Below are 16,597 nucleotides of genomic sequence, written 5' to 3'. Positions count from 1 at the left end.
TAATGTTAATAACTGTGCTCTCTAAGACAGGTTGAAATCTAAGTAATCAATGCAGACCTAAGCATTTATGTTTGCAGTGCACCATGTAATGTATCTATCTCTGTTTTATGCCATTTCATAAAGCAATGTCAATGTTTGTGATGCACCATCTATTGGAATGACCAATGCAATGCATTTTGCTAATAATAATGCTTGTGATGCAAAATCTTTTGGAATGACTGAAACATAGCAAACGGATGGACACACAGACACTTACCCTTTTATAAAGGTGGATTGTTATCTTTATCAAAAGGATATTTGTTATTATTTACCTTGACTTTCAAAATGTTGATATCACATGTTTTCAAAGTGTGGTGTTTAGAAATGGCTTTAATGTGTAAACAATAGGTTATGGTGCACATATCTTTTTTACATATGTTTTCAGAAGTTGTTTTTTCACATAGGGTCTTATGATGACCCTATTTCCCCCCCTTTGTATTCTTTTTTTTTTGTAGACTTTACCAAAATGCCTCAGATCCGTTACACTTACCACTCTATGGTGATATACATTCTTTCAGTTCAACACTTCCACCCCCTTCCCTTCCTTATGTACAACCTCAGGCAAATAGACAGATGAAAAAACCAGGCAGGAGAAAGAGCTATGCTTTTAACTATGCATTATAGGTAATGCATTTTATTATAATTAGTGCCATGCATGCAAATAGAATGTGACTTTGTAAACTAACACCATACATTCGGATAATGTTAGACATGTGGCTTCAGGTGGTACAATAACTTATAGTTGCATATGATTCTTCCTGGTCAGCTCATCATCTTCACAAGCCCAAGTAACCAGCTTTCTTTATGTCATCAGCTAGTCTGCTTACACCAGGATGGAACATGGTAGAGAGAAATTTCCTTTGCAAGCCTTTCTCTTTATTGCCTCTGTGTAGCTCTTGATAAACAACTTCCTAGGCCATTCACCAATGGAATAGATTAGGTATGGCCCCCACCTCAAGAAAGAAAATGCAAGTCATTAAGCAATAAAATTAGCCTTCTCTGTCACAAATGGGATCTGCATTGTGCTAGGGAAACGTTATTGCATAACTTGACAGATCTGGTCCTGATGGTGTAGTATCTTTTTTCAAATGGTGAAAGAATGAAGAACCCATTTGGTGGGAACTTTTTCCTGAAGTCAATGATTAATTCTTTAGGCTCCTCAAAGCTGAGGGATAAATTATTTTCTCTGCACCAAATAGCCAAGTGTGTTAGGGAGAGTTGGAAAGCAGAAGATATAGCATCCTCAGTGTACCTCTTGGTCTGATATGCAAATGGAAAAGGATGTAGAGAGTTAGGAAGACTGGGCTTTATTAGTGCCATGGCTAGCTGTTCAAAGCATTTCATGATATGTTGAGGTTTTGTGTTCCCAGGTTTGATTAGATGCCTAGTCACACTATTTGTGTGAAGTTTATACATTCTCCATGTTGTTATCTGTGTTTTCACCTATTAATAAATTTTTGTTCCTCATCCTAGACTCATACATTTTAGGTTACCTGGTACCTCCCTTCTGGCCTAGTCGGAGTTATGGTAGCTCTGCATTTCATCCATTGCTGGATTCTGCCTTTTGTCTGATGGATAGGTTCAGCTCTGGTTCTTTATGTTTGTTATCTTCAAAAAAGTGAATGCTGGGAAAGAGAAATATTTTTATAATCTTTTTCAGGTCTTCTTATATTTATTATTTTGAATCTTAGATTTTTTTTATTTTGAGAAAACCTTATTCTCATATACTAAAAGCAGAATTTTGGTAATCTATACTAATAAAAGGCAAAGCCCTCACTGACTGACTCACTCACTCACTCACTCACTGACTCATCACTAATTCTCCATCTTCCCGTGTAGGTAGAAGGCTGAAATTTGGCAGGCTCATTCCTTACAGCTTACTTATCATTTCAAAATTCTATGCGTAACGGTCATAATTGGAACCTACTTATGTAAATTGTGACAGATTAGGGTTTTCTCGCACCCTTGTACCCTCAGACACCAGGTAAAAGTCCATAATAATTCATTTATTATAATAATAATGTGCACAAAGCACCCTCCACTCCCAAATACTCAATAAACAATACAATAATCCAATCCTCCAATCTCCCAGACGCTTAGCCACCCTGCCTCCCAACTCAGCAGCTGGATTTCCCACAGTCCTTTATACTCCTTGATCCAGAAGCGTTTCACCCTCTCTGTCCATGTGACCTGGAACACTTCAGGCAACAGCGCCTCTAACGTCCACAGTATATATATACAGTGTAAAACATATTAGTCATTTTTAGTGTTTTACTGAATATTTCATTTGACATGTTTATTTTAGGAGATGCCTAAAATGTTTCAGAAATACTTGGTCTTACTTTACTGTTTGTGTTCTTTTAAGAAATTTCAGCATCTGCTTTTGACAAGGCTCCACTTGACTTTCCACTGCAGACACTAAAATTGTAATATGTTCAAGCCACTGGGTCCTTCAGAATGTGTAGTGAAATCCATGTCATATGACTGAATGTTTACAGTGTGCAGACAATATATTCTACTTTTTTACAACTCGGCTTCAAACTTTCTGTATGTTCAGAGGGTGCTAAATGAATTATTCTTTTATACATTCATATGTTTTTTTGCCTGCATGTACTCTCTTACTTTGAATTCTATGCTTTAAGTTTTGCAAACCATTTACAAGTCTATTTCCACACTTGAACTAAAAGGGCACTTGGAGTTCAGTCTTTTCCCCAATAGACCTGTGTGAATCTTTAAAGCACTAAGTTAATGAAGGCTAAGATGTTAGATGCTTTGGGTCAAGTATTCTTTCCCTCTAAGCTTTCAGTATGTTTGCTGGCTGGGAACTCAGAGCTAACAAATAAATAAACAGATGCATTCAGCCACTTTTTGTACTGGCTGAGCAGTATTACTCTGTAGCAGCCGAAAGCTTTGATGGCTGCTTGCAAGTCTTGTCCTTTTAATTGAAATCATCTGGGCTCTCCACTGTGGGCCTCTCCTCTGATGATACATTTCTGCAGACATTGTTCTTTTAATTTACCATACTTAATGTGAATTGAGATCTAGTCATTAAAAGCCAGAAAAGAGTAATGCTGCACTTATTTATAATTACCATAACGGCACAACTTATTTTACTGATGTTTTTGTTTGTTTCTTATTTGATCATTTTTTCTCTGAGTGTTTAATGTAAGAACTGTATACTGTTAAGTGTAATATTTTAAAATAAAAATAAGATGCTCATTATTAAAATGATGCACCTAAATCTTAAAAGAGAAATTAAATATTTGCTAATTGTAACACTGGAAAAGACTCCTATTCTTTACTAAATTTTGTCATCCTAGATAATTAAAAATACAGTCAGTCAGTCGTTCTAGAAGTATCGCATTGTCTTGAAATTGGAAGAGGTAATTACAAGGAACATCTTCACACACTGATGAATGTTTGTAACAATGCCGAAAAAAATAGTACTCTAATCGTAATGAAAGCTATTTGCATAAGTTAAGTTATATAGTTCACTTTGGAGCAGACAAAAGAGTTTTAAAATGTCGCTTGGGGTTTATGAGCACACTGTGATGGTGAGCTGCTTTTTCTTTGTGTCTAATTTTGCACACAGCTGGGTGCATATATCACTTTGGTGTATGTCGGTAGCTAGCTTTAGTGGGACTGCTGCAGAAATGGATGGATACCGTTAGTAGAGTTTGGCTCAGTTAAATTCCCCTAAGGGTTACATAGAAAACCATTGGCTGTTCTTTAGGGAATACATTTTTCTTTGTTTTCGTTATTGTTCTGACTCTTTTGCTCCTTTTGCTATGGGCAGAGCACTTACAAACAATGTGTGGATATAACAAGAGCAAAAAATAGGCATTTGTATACGAAAAAAATAATAATTGTAGTAATTGATGAATACAGTTTTCAGGCAATGTGGCTTAATTGGATACAAATAAGAATGGAGTTAAATATTTAATTTTAAACAGTAGGAAGTTGAAGAAGATAAACAGAGCTTACATGGTTGCACAGCGGTTTGTAATGCAACTTCAGAGCTACAGAGACATACAATACATTTTGTTCCTGGCCACCATTTATTTGTAATTTGCCTTGTCATCTCTTGTTCTCGTGTTCTCTATGATTGAGTGTTCTCCAGACTGGCATTCCATTCATGATCAGTTTCTGTCTTACTACAGATACTAAGATAAGCTCCAACATCATGAAGCTCTTTGCCAGGAATGAAAGGATGGTTCAAGATAAGGATTGTATACCTCTATATAAAAAAAAAAAAAATCAGCACTGGAAATGTATGCAAATTTAGATGCCACCGTGCAAAAAATGGCATCATCAGCAGTAACCCCTATAAGTATAAATGGTTAGCTGCACCACAGAGATTTGATAGAAATCCTGATTACTTCCTAACTTACAGGGTTTAGCACATTGTTCCAATTAAAGTTAATTGATAGAATTCACAAAAGCATTTCTTGCACCAGATATGCTGTAATCACCTTGTTCACTCAATATTTTTCTGTAAAATCGCCTTGTGGACGACATAAAAAACTTTTTCCCTAGTTCCTACATAATGCTTTATGAGGCTAGTGTGACTTCACAGAACTGTGGCAGCCATATATAGAAATTTCACAAATGCCTACTGTAAGATTGTTGCTGATCTGCATCGGCTATGTGTGATGATAGGACCTGATCATTACCCTGCATGCATACCCTTTCACCCTGCATTAATTATAAAAAAAAAAAAAAAAAAAAAAGCATGCAGAATTTTCATTAGTGGGGTAGACCATACAGCTGACAATAGTGACAACAGTATGACTATTGCCACCAGATATATAATGCATATTCCTGTGTGCTGACATATAACGTATAATTAGCCATGTGTTGTCGCCACAATCCAAAATAAGACTTATTACTTTTAACAAGACCTTTCTGTCTTCTTTATTAAACATAAAAAATGCAAAACATCTTTATTAAGACTGGAAACAAAAAAAAAAACAAACTTCCCAGTTCCACCTTGTGTCGTGATTTCAAACTAAGGAACAAGTCAGTCCCAAGCTGCTGCTTCACTGCATGGCTAAGGTTGAAACTCTATGAGCACATTGATATATATTTTTTACTTATTGCTACTTTATGGCAATGTGTGTTGTTTTGTTTGTGGTTATCATCCCATCTTCATTTTTATTGTTTTAAGCATGATGACACAGTGGTAAGTCCTGGTTCCTTACAGCTCAGGTACCATTTCTACCCACAACAATCAGTTCAGCATAATAGCCAGATGCTTCCCCAGTCTTCAGTGACAATTTAAACAACACTGCACCATAATAAACCACTCAAAACTGGTTTAGTTCCTACTTTCATATTGACTTCAATGCATTTTGCAGAGTTAAGCGAAATTCTTGAACATTTAGTCCCAAGTTAGGAGAGTTCAGACCATGTTGCCACTTTTTTTGTAAGCGGAAAGCTTTCAACACCAAAAATAGAAAGGCTGGATTAGAATTTTCTTAAAAGAACAGACATTACCTAGTAAACCAAAGTGTAGGAAATAGAGATTACATGCTACTAAAGTCAAGGACAGCTGAAAGTAAGGGAAAAAATGGGCTATGCACTAGGAGATGCTCTCATTATCCATTTCTCCTTTATCACGTACATATATTTTGTCCTCCTTTACTTTTTTGTTTTCAGTTTTCAGGACAAATGTTTTTCCCTATTGTCATATTCCTGCGTAACTTTGGCACCTATAGAAAATATTCTCACATCTGCTTTACTTCCCCAATGAATGACTAGTATAACAAGACCATTTTTCTTTTGCAATTTTTAATTAACAATTAACACATTTAATTACTACATATAAAAAGAATACCTTAAATTCACACATTTTTCAAATAACTTTTATAACAAGTTTGCTTTAAAAGAAATATTTAAGGTGTTTCAGCTTGTCATCAAAATATTCAGCCTGACATTTTTAATTTGTCCTTTCATATTTTCAGTTGTTAATTCGAACTCATTATGCACTGTGCATTTCTTTCTATATCCCATTAATAAACATGATTTTACAGATGACCGGGCTCAACCTCTTTTAAATGTACCAACAGTGGCCTCTTAAAGGACAGTCCCTTCTGTTCTTCACGTATGTTGAGCACAGTGGGCGTTTCAGAATGACCTAACTGTGAACTGAGGACACCAATGGCTGCTGTTAATTGTAAAAGGTGTTTCCAAGAACTTAACTTGGCATATTGTTTGCTTTTAAGAACCCTGATGGCCTACTTTCTAAACTTTTCATGAATAATTCTTGGTCACTTATTCACACTATGGCTTGTAACCAGCCAGGCTGTTTTGTATGTAGCTTTATAAAGTAAAATAATATATGGAGCTAAAATCATAATTGAAACCAGTCATTTTGCTAAATTTCCGTTTCTTACGGTGTCAGGGGGTTAGCCTCTGTTCTAGCTGTATTAGACATGAGGCAAAAATTCAATATGGATAGGGTGCACACATTATGACCAGAGCAATTTAGAGACAAAGGATTAACAAGCACAGTCTGTTTTGGAAAATGGGAGGAACAAAAAAACAGAAAACCAGAAATAAATTCCAGTAAAGACACTACAAAGCAGAAGGCACCAGATATTAATTGTAATCATGTTGTAGAAGCTTGCATTTGAAATGAGTGCTTTTAAGTAAGGGATGTAGCCTGACTGTAGTATATCAGTCAGATGTATGACTAATGTTCTTACACTGATTTTACTAATTTCTCTGAAGAAGAATGATAGTGTTGGAAATTTTGGTTTCAGCAGAGAACAAATTTAAGTTATTTTGTTCTTTTATATGAAATGCTTTTTATTTGCATTTTAATATGTTTTTGTTTACAATACTCTCAAACATGAAGTAATTAATTTAAGTGCAAGTTAAGTGAATCTCAAGTAATGGACTGCAGTCAATAAGAAATATGCTGAGTATCCAATTAAAATAAAAATATCCATATCTTTCTGTATATCAGTAACCATCTTCATTCAGCTGGAGAGTCTTTATTTTATATGACACCTTTAAGAGCATATGCCATCACAGCAAACAGCATTACAATAAAGTGTTAAATGGAAAAACTCATAAGTGTGATAAAAACTGAAAAACTTAATGCAGAAAGACCTGATGTTAGAAATAACAATGAGAATTAGAACAGAGAGTAAACGGCCTAGACAAAGAATGTGTTTCTTATTTTATTTTGTTAATATAGTCTGAAAGCAAGTCATAAACTTAGCTTTGTTCATGTTAGTTGCTTGCCAATTTTGCTCAGAATTGTACTAGATCAATGTTTATGAGCATTTTGTTCCAGTCTTGTACAATTTTCTTCTTGGCAAAATGAAGACATACCGTCTTTACTAGGTGATCTGTGTTAATCTCCTATGAGAGCAGCCCATTTATATCTTACTTGTGCTACTGGCACTAATGAGTTCTTTGGTCTTTTGGGATCTATGTGAAAAATTCCTAAAGCTATTAAATGTCTACTACAAAAACTGTGTCACACTGCTCTAATGGTTGATACACTATGCTCGCATGCTTCCATGTGGCTTTTGCTGTTTCTTTAACCCTTTATGAATTTACTGTACTTCCAATTTGAGATTGTGAACACACTATGTTAATATAGAGCAAAGTTGTATTTTAATTCATTTGTTTATCTGTGTACTGAAGGTTATTTCATAAACCAAAGCAGGACTGGGTGCGAGTCAATCAAAGCACTGACTCTTTCTTTCAGGCAGTTTAGACTTTCCAAACATACAATTCTTTTTTATGAGAGGGGAAACTAGAGTAGAAAAGATTATTGTGAGCACATGACAAAGAGTAATTCCAATTCTGTACATACAGTGCAGAGAGTATCACACATCACCCATGGTATTATCCATTAAGTCCCAAGATGGTGTGTTCTGCTTGTTTTTCTTTAAGGTATCGCTCAGAAAAGACAAAGTCAGGTCTGTCACCCATCTTTCCACTTAAGTAAATTCATTTTTATTTCTGGAGTGACATTTGCCAAGTTTTAAAAGCTACAAATGTAGGTGTTCATCATATGAATTTGAGAAAAGTAAGATTTCCAATTTACTTTTGTGTTAAACATGCACTAGAAGAAGCATTTCAGTCTGGGGATACTATTGCAGTACTTCAGTTTGTTTCTCAGTATAGTGCCATAAGGTGGGGTTGTGCTCATAGTAGCCCTCTTACCCAGAGTGACACCAAAGAGGCCGAATGTAAAATCAATAGTAAATTAACTCAATATTTGAATACAGAAAAAGGAAAATACCCTAATAAAAAATATTCTACATATGCTAGTTTAATTCCCTTCCTACAATGTAGAGTGGCTGCCACCTTGCCTATCAAAAAGCACTCCCACAGCTCACTGTCATATTCTCTATCATGTTTTCTATTATTCTTTCCTATCATCCTCCCAACAGGGAGTCCTTGCCTCAGCTCATTTTACACCTCTGAAGTAAACGGCTTAGCAGAAATTTGGGGCTGGCTCTCTTTCCCTACAGAGGTACCAGGCATGTGCTTCCTCTAGTGGGTCCCTGAACTCCTGAGCCTTTAGTAACCTTTAAATAGTCACATCTATAAGAGACCTCTCCCGCTGCCTATCCTATTGAAGCGGTGCACCAGTCCCTGTCTTCCTAGCTTTGGCCTCAAGTGGCCAGGCAGCCTATGTATCTCTCCTAAGCCCATTCTTAGCCCCATTTCTTCCTTCTGTGTTGGGTTGCCTGTCCTTTATCATCCTGGGACAGCAATGACAATTTCTCAGTTCGACTTTTACCCTGTTCCTTCTGCCTAGTGGCTAGTTTCCTCCATCTTTGTAACTTCTAGACATCCAGTTTTACCAGAAGCAAGAGCTGCACAAAAATGGACCAAGAACAGCAGCAATATTCTTCCCAACATGTCACTGTACACCCGGCTTCTGGTACCACTTGTTATGTATCGCATCTGGACCTGCACAAATTGCACTTAGAAAAGTCCTTTTAAACACACTTTATTCTTGAACTTGAAGGAACAATATTTGGGTCTTTTTATGGCGCACAGCAAATGTAATACATTTTTTCACTCTCTTCCAGGAAAAGAAAATAATTAACAGGCATTTTCTTCAGTGCTATCTAGCTCTACGAATGAGATATCTGCAAGACAGAAAACTCAGTCTAGTAGTGAATAGCCCTAGGTCTAGTAGTGTTTCCCTAGGTCCAGAAAAATCCAACCAAAGAATATGATGTTGAAGAATGGTTTGTCAAACACATATAAAAGGGATGATTATAGGGATGCTAGGCATGAGAGAGCAATGGCTATTTCTCAGTTTGATATTCTCTCACTCCATCTCCTTCGTTTCAAATTAGATCTGTCTTTAGACCCTTTGGGGCATCCACTATAATTGTAGGTATTACCAGTCTCTGGCAGTTCCCATCCCAGTTTTCTGGAATAAAGAAAAAGCATGTTTTCACTTTCATTATTTGCTTTATTCTCTCTTACTTCTAGGGCTAAGTTCTGCCTCTTCCCTTTCATTTGTGCAAATCCTCTCCTTTGTTCATCAAGCCACCTTTTAAAACAGGTCATTCCATAAAGCAGCTCTGTCTGCCACAACCTCAGAATCAGCATCTTTGGCATGAATTATGCTGTGGGTCATTGTTTGTTTGTAGTTTTCATGTTCTTCCTGTATCTGTGTTTTTTTTTTTTTTTCTGGCTACTGATTCTTTTTTCACATCACAGAAATTGACAAATCACCTGTGGATGTCACTGGTGCCCTGTCCAGAGTTAATTCTTGCCAAGGTAGCTTTTGGCCTCCCATAGTTCTAGTCTGTATTAAGCACAGTTGAGAATAATGTTACATTATGATCCGTCATCACTGCCAATGCAAAGTACAGATTCATTGAGCTTCATTGACTTTAACAGCCTGATTAGAGTGCACTGTCATTTATATACATTATTATAACTGGTTAAATGAGGTGTGTATCTTTGGATTGAAGGTTGTGTATATATGAGGGCCATTAGGAAGTTGATTAGTATAGTGTGAAAGTGATAGGCCAGGAACTAGTAAACACATTTAAGAATAAAAATTGACAGACACCTTTCGTCAGCGACCTATGCTTGTAACCTTGTTTATGTGCAATCTGGGAACACCTACACCCCACTGCTAAAGACCATCAAATCAAAGCTGTAGGTACAAGTAAACTTTGTTTACTGCCTGATTAAACTTGATTTCCTCCATGTTACAAATGCTTTACATTCAGTTCTAGCCTTAATGAGGTGGCAGGAAGTACCTGTGTTCAGAAGCTCCCACGTTTGGGCTACTTTAAACATAAAGGCAAGGATTTTTTAGGCAACACCTTATGATTGTACAGTAAATATACTTAGAAAATTTCATTTAAAAACTGCCATTATTCTTGCATTATAATGTATGTGTTTTCTAATTTATATTTTGAATATTATTTTGCTATTTCCTTTAAATCTGTGTACTTGTAGGAGTTTATGCCCACTGCATATTCTTTTTTATGAAGCATGCTTTCCAGTTGTTCATTACCATGTAGAATGATCCAAGGGCTCAAATCTAATTGCATACTTGTCAATCTGAACAAAACTGGCAGTCTTCCGTTGCTTTGATTATACTGTGATGACCAGGAGGATTGAGACACCAGAAGGAGGGAAAACAGAAAACCCTCTAAAAAAGACAGAAAGGCTTACGGGGACAAAACTCCTTTGTATGTGAAAATAGTTGTAACAAACTTAAGTTTCACTCTTTGGTCTTTGGATCTGGACTAATCTAGATATGCTGGATATCCTCCTCCTCTTCAGCCCTCTGATGTCAAAGGTGATGATGCCACATCAGCAGTCTTGGTAACAAAAGCCTGGCAGGCACAGTTTATTTACTTGTCTGTCAAGTAGGGACTACATTTTGGGACAAGATGGACCTTGTAAACTGATGAAATGAAATATTCGTAATGAGCTTGCTGGGTTTAGCCTACCACTGTCCCTTTAGACCGAGTCCCCATTGAAGTGTTCAGGAATCACATTGTTGTCAATATGAATACAGTGCACCCGAAATTGGAATAATTAGGGTTTAAGATGTTATGTGATGTTTATGAATACCATAAATAAAGTGTGGTATAAAAGTATGGGATTTACTATAAAGGTTATTCTGTTTCTTATTGTGTGTATATAACATTTTAAATTCTTTGTTAATAATTTTCTTGATGTACTGGCCCTACTGATTATTCATCCGTAAACTTAATAAATGTATACTAACCACTTACAGAATCCTTCAAACTGCCGACCTCATACACTACTAACAATGCATTTATTCATGCATTCTGCCTTGTGACTTCATTTGCCTGCCCAAAGTGTATCTTATTTACTTGTCTAAATATGAACTTAGAATGCAAGGTGCTTTAATTCTTTTTCTGTAAATATTCTTTCTGATTAGTTAAAATTTGATTGAACATGTGCACAACAACCATGTGTTCAGTTTAAAAGTTATTTTCATATGTTAAGGAATGCAGTATACAGATATGCTTCTGAATTGCATGGTAGCACTCCAGCTGAAACTGCCTGCTCTATTATTGTCTGTGTCCCATCTTCTGGAAAGGTGGTACATTTGCTCCATTGTTGTATGACTTTCCCTTAACAGCTTATGCTTCCTCCTGCCGTACAACTAAATTTTGACTGTTGACTCTAGATTTGCACCAGTGTGACCAGAGGCATCTGCAGTGTGCTGTGGGCTAATAACTTGGCTTGCCCCCTGTGCTTGAAATTGGATGGTAAAACAGTTAGGTATTAGAAGTTGTGGAAAATAGAAATAATGTTATGCAATTCTTTATTTACTCTGAATCGTGCTTTATGTTTTTCATTAGACTTGGCCTTAAAACATGAATAGCAAATGAATGTACATGCATGAGTTAATACTGTATTTTAATTATATAGTAAATTATGTAAACATTACATATTAACAGTATTACTGCCCCCTAGTGCTTATTCTCTATAGACCTTGCATGGCTTTTGTGCATTTGTGGGTCTTTTCACACAGGCTAAAGACAAGCGGAAAGTAGATTGTGCTACTGTGAGGCATTGTGGGTATGCGGCTTTTGTGTGTTTGTTTTATTCAGGATTGGCTCAGGCCTTTCCATTTCAATTCATCTGACCTTTTACAAGAGAAAGCAAATTTAGAAAATAGAGGGGTGAAAATCACCAGCTACAGAATACAGGCCTGGCAGAGTTAGGAGCAAACTAGAAGGCAAAGAATTTAAATAAAAATATAAATATATTTGGTACATCTGACTGATAAAGTAAATTTACGACTCTTACAATCAGCCAGCCATGTGTCTGCATCTCAGAACATACAACATATGGACACAGACAAGAGATTGACTTGGTGTGGAAACCAAATATTAGAATGTACAAGTTACATGATCTAAGTGACTTTGACTGTGGTATGATTGTGTTGCCAAGCATGGTGGCTTATAAATAGATTTTCATGTCCTGTGGTCTCTACAGTTTACAGAGAAAATATCAAAAATATTAAGGCCAATGGGTGAAAAAAACTTTATTAATGAGAGAGATCAGAAATAAAAAGTCAACTAAATATACCAATAATCAAATTGTCCATCAATCCCTTCCATATGGAACCAAATGTAGAGACAATCAATGCAGAGAAGCTTTTATCTGTTGCTCCTTGACACTGTAATAATCTTTTTCAACCTTCTCAAAACTACTCAGTATTTAATCTTTGGAAAACACTTGTGATTAAGACACTAAGAGAACTGTATATAGATAATGTATTTGCATCTAATGAACAATTATGCTTCAGATTTAACTTATGAGCAACACAATTTTTCCAAAATTTTCAAAACATAAATTTTGTTTAAAGAAATCTACCCAATTTTCCAGACCTCGCACCTATTTGTATTACAGAGGCAATCAGTATTGAATGCAACAATATGTGTTGTCATTTATTGCTGAGTGTCTATCATTTTCTGGCTACATTTACCCTTTTACACATGCATACTTTCAACCACAAAACACTGTTATCACAAACTGGTTCCACTAACATGTTGCTAACTAAACTTTCCTTCAATGGCTGACACAGACCAAAGATCGCAATTAATTGAGCACAACTGGTCTGAGGTGAAACAAGAGATTTGCAGCCAATTAAAAATCAACAGAAATTATGTGATGTTGCCTAGTCAACATGGACTAATATCTTTATGTAATGTTTCTAACACCTGGTTGAATCCTTGCCCTTAAGGGTTTTATTCTTTTCAGGAGACAAAACAGGTCCTAGTAGAGGGTGGTATGGCCTAAAATTCATATCATGCGTTGACTGAAGAGTGTGACTTTTTTGGTAGATATTTCTATAAATTGTGTGGCTTAAGCCCTTCTACCAATTTCCCAAGCCCATTTAATCAAATTAAGGATTTCTGTTAGCCTGAGGATTTGGCAGGGCCAACCATGAACAGACTGAAAGGCCATCACAGGTCTCACTCTTTCACTCATACAGCTGCAAACAATCATGAAGGGTTTTTTATGTATATTTATGCAATAATGTAAAAAAGACATTATTTGTCATTTATAACCAACATATTATGCATCTTTTTAGTCAGGAAAAACTCACCAAAGTATAGTATGATTTACAAGACCATCACAGGGCCCACTTGTAGACCACCTACATTCACCACACTAATTTATAATTACCAGTTCATCTCACACACATCTTCCTGATGTGAGATAGATGAGACATGGAGAAGATATGCAAATTTCAGACAGTGGCTAGGCCCAAGTTCTGTTTACATAATGGATAAAATTAAATGTTTTTGTTTTTTAAACTAAAAAGAGAATAACAGGATTTATATTAAATTCTAATTCAGATAATAAAGAAATTAATACAGTAAATCAAAAACTGAATAAAAGCAGTATGTTAATGTCAGCCACAATTAATCCAGTTGTTAAATTAAGTGCACCAGCAAAAAACTATGTAGTGTACATTTTGCTAATCCAATATAGTGAAAGCAAGAAAAAAAAATAGTGTCATTTAGTTTTGCAGTTTGTACCATGCACAGAATTTTTGCAACTCTGGCAGCAGCTCAGGCAGATTTAATCAAGGCATTTTGTTCTGCTTGAAGAGATATAGCCCTATTTAGGCAGTCTGTCATTTTGCTGGCTTTGAGACATTAAAAGTGACACAAATGGAGATGTAATACCAATTATGATTGGCAGACATATTGGGTGGCCATTTCAAACTTTTTAGATTTAGACGTAAAAGCACTGGATACTGTAGGATTTACACAACATGAGCAATTCCCTCCAGGCCATGGAGGTGCATAGTACATTACTCTGGGGCAGAGCAAGAATTGGAAATGTCATTGTCCCTCTGCAGTATAGATTATAAATAAGTACAAGGTGTCGGGAGGCATCACGTTCTGAGTCCAAGTCTTCCATTTATTTACATGACTTATCCTCTTCAGCTTTGTTTAATTTTGCTATTTATTATTATTCAGCAAAGAATGGTTTTCTGTGGTTTGGTAATCATTTTACAGGTAAAAAATACAGTAATTCCCTGCATTAGAAGAGTCATTGCTTCTATTTTTGATGTGTACACAAGCAAAACAAAGTGGAGATCAGAAAATAATGAAAGGCCAGAACCCAGAATGTAACATTTTATTTTGGGTATTTCTCTGCGTATACATCTTAAACTGCAGCATTTATTTATTTTTTGCTTTGTGCTTTTATTTTGAGTGGCATAACTATTTAACTTAATATCAGTAGCACCACTGAGGTGATACTTCCTTAACCTCACAAGGTTCCTTGGTTAGTGAGAGGTTATTTGAGATGCTACACTGAAGTTTCGGCTTGCTTTGGGAGATTTCATATCTCAGCCAATCAATCTTTAAGAAATTTCCCTTATGGAGGAAGACAGAGTGTTTACTGGTTACTTTTGAATTTGTTTTCCTGATACTATTATTAGTGATGTCATCAAAAAACAAAAAAAATGAGCACACCAGATTGAAATGCAACCATGTACAGTATATCTAAAAAATGACATCAGATCTATCATTATTAACATATTAAAAGGTGCATTGTGTGTTTAAGAATATACAGTTCATTCAACTTACATTTTTTTGATACACATTAGTCTCATTTGTCCTAAACACTTTTCCCAGCATTCTATTGTTTCAACCATACAATAATTAATTATTATTGTGGAATTTCTAGTAATTTTAATTGCAGCATGGCCTTTGTAATCCTGCCAAAGTCTTCTGCAAATGCAACATTGTAATATGCATTTCTATGCACTGTACAGATTCTTATAGATATCAACCACCATTGACTTTGAGCTCTTGTCATCAGCTACAATTGTTTTCTTCAGCTTTCCTCAGATTTGTCATTGTTGATTGTAAGGTACATCAAGAGTTTGTTTCTTTTGTTCAAATATTGCAAGATGTTCATTTTGTACTGTTGTACTGAATCTTCTTTACTCTTTGAATCCAGTTTGTGTCTGTTTTTGCAATAGTTTTGGCCTTCTTACTTAGAAAATCAAAGAGCAACAAATTTAAAACTAGTTAATTTGTACAAAATCAAAGCAACATGGACAAACTATCAGCTGATAACTGGTATTATTTTGCAACTTTAAAGCACATATGGACAGAAAAACACAGATTAAAGGTGAATTAATTTTGCATTGCATCCTCTAATCTGAAATCCAAATTACTCTCTATATACATCAAACCATCAAACATTTAAGGTATTAGTAAATATTGTTCATTACATCAGCAAATTTTAGTCAAGGCAATTGGGAAATATGATTATGACACAATTAAAGCTGCCATAACTTATTGCTGTTACTGCAGACCAAACGCTTTAGGATTTTACTTGAGCCTTCCTCCTGGCTGCGCCTTTTTTTTTTTCTTCCACCAGTGTATTGTTTATTATTTTATACGTCAATTACTTTGAGGATTAAGTGCTGTGGCCTTGAAAGTTGCAGTTGCCTGAGAAGGGTGTCAGTTTCCCACATTTCCTTGCTGTGGTTTTGGCATGAAAATTCTGTTGAGTCCATGTCAGAATTTTCTTTTATGTGTGCAGTCTTCTCAGATGTTAACATTGACTTACCAAACTAATAGCATTTGCCCCTCTTTCGTTTATAATTATTGAGATGTGTAAGTTCACACACCATTCACAGCACAAAAAAATCAATCAAACAATGGGTTTGATGGTGCCTGATCTGTCTTGTTGGCATCAGATCATCATGTTAACATTTTACATCATCATCATCATCCATTAAAATACAGCAATATAGTTTAAAAGTAAGAGCCTTGCCAATACCTGCTGCTCCAAAAATGTATTGGTTAATAACTGCTTGAATTGAAACAGCAACACTTCAAGTTTAGAACTGAATGCCTATCAAGTGAAGAGGGATACACAGGACATATGTACTGCACATTCGGTAATAGAGCCAACCACAGTGTGACCAGGTGTTGGCAAAGTCAGCAAATAATTTAATAAACTAATTTCTAAATGCATACATGTTCTTTCTGCACCAAGACATTGTGCTTCTTTCAGACAGCAGCATCATGCT

This window comes from Polypterus senegalus, chromosome 4 (genome assembly GCF_016835505.1).
Source record: "Polypterus senegalus isolate Bchr_013 chromosome 4, ASM1683550v1, whole genome shotgun sequence".
In the NCBI taxonomy this organism is placed as follows: domain Eukaryota; kingdom Metazoa; phylum Chordata; class Cladistia; order Polypteriformes; family Polypteridae; genus Polypterus; species Polypterus senegalus.
The sequence above is the reverse complement of the archived record's forward strand: the minus strand, read 5'-3'. Positions refer to the sequence as shown.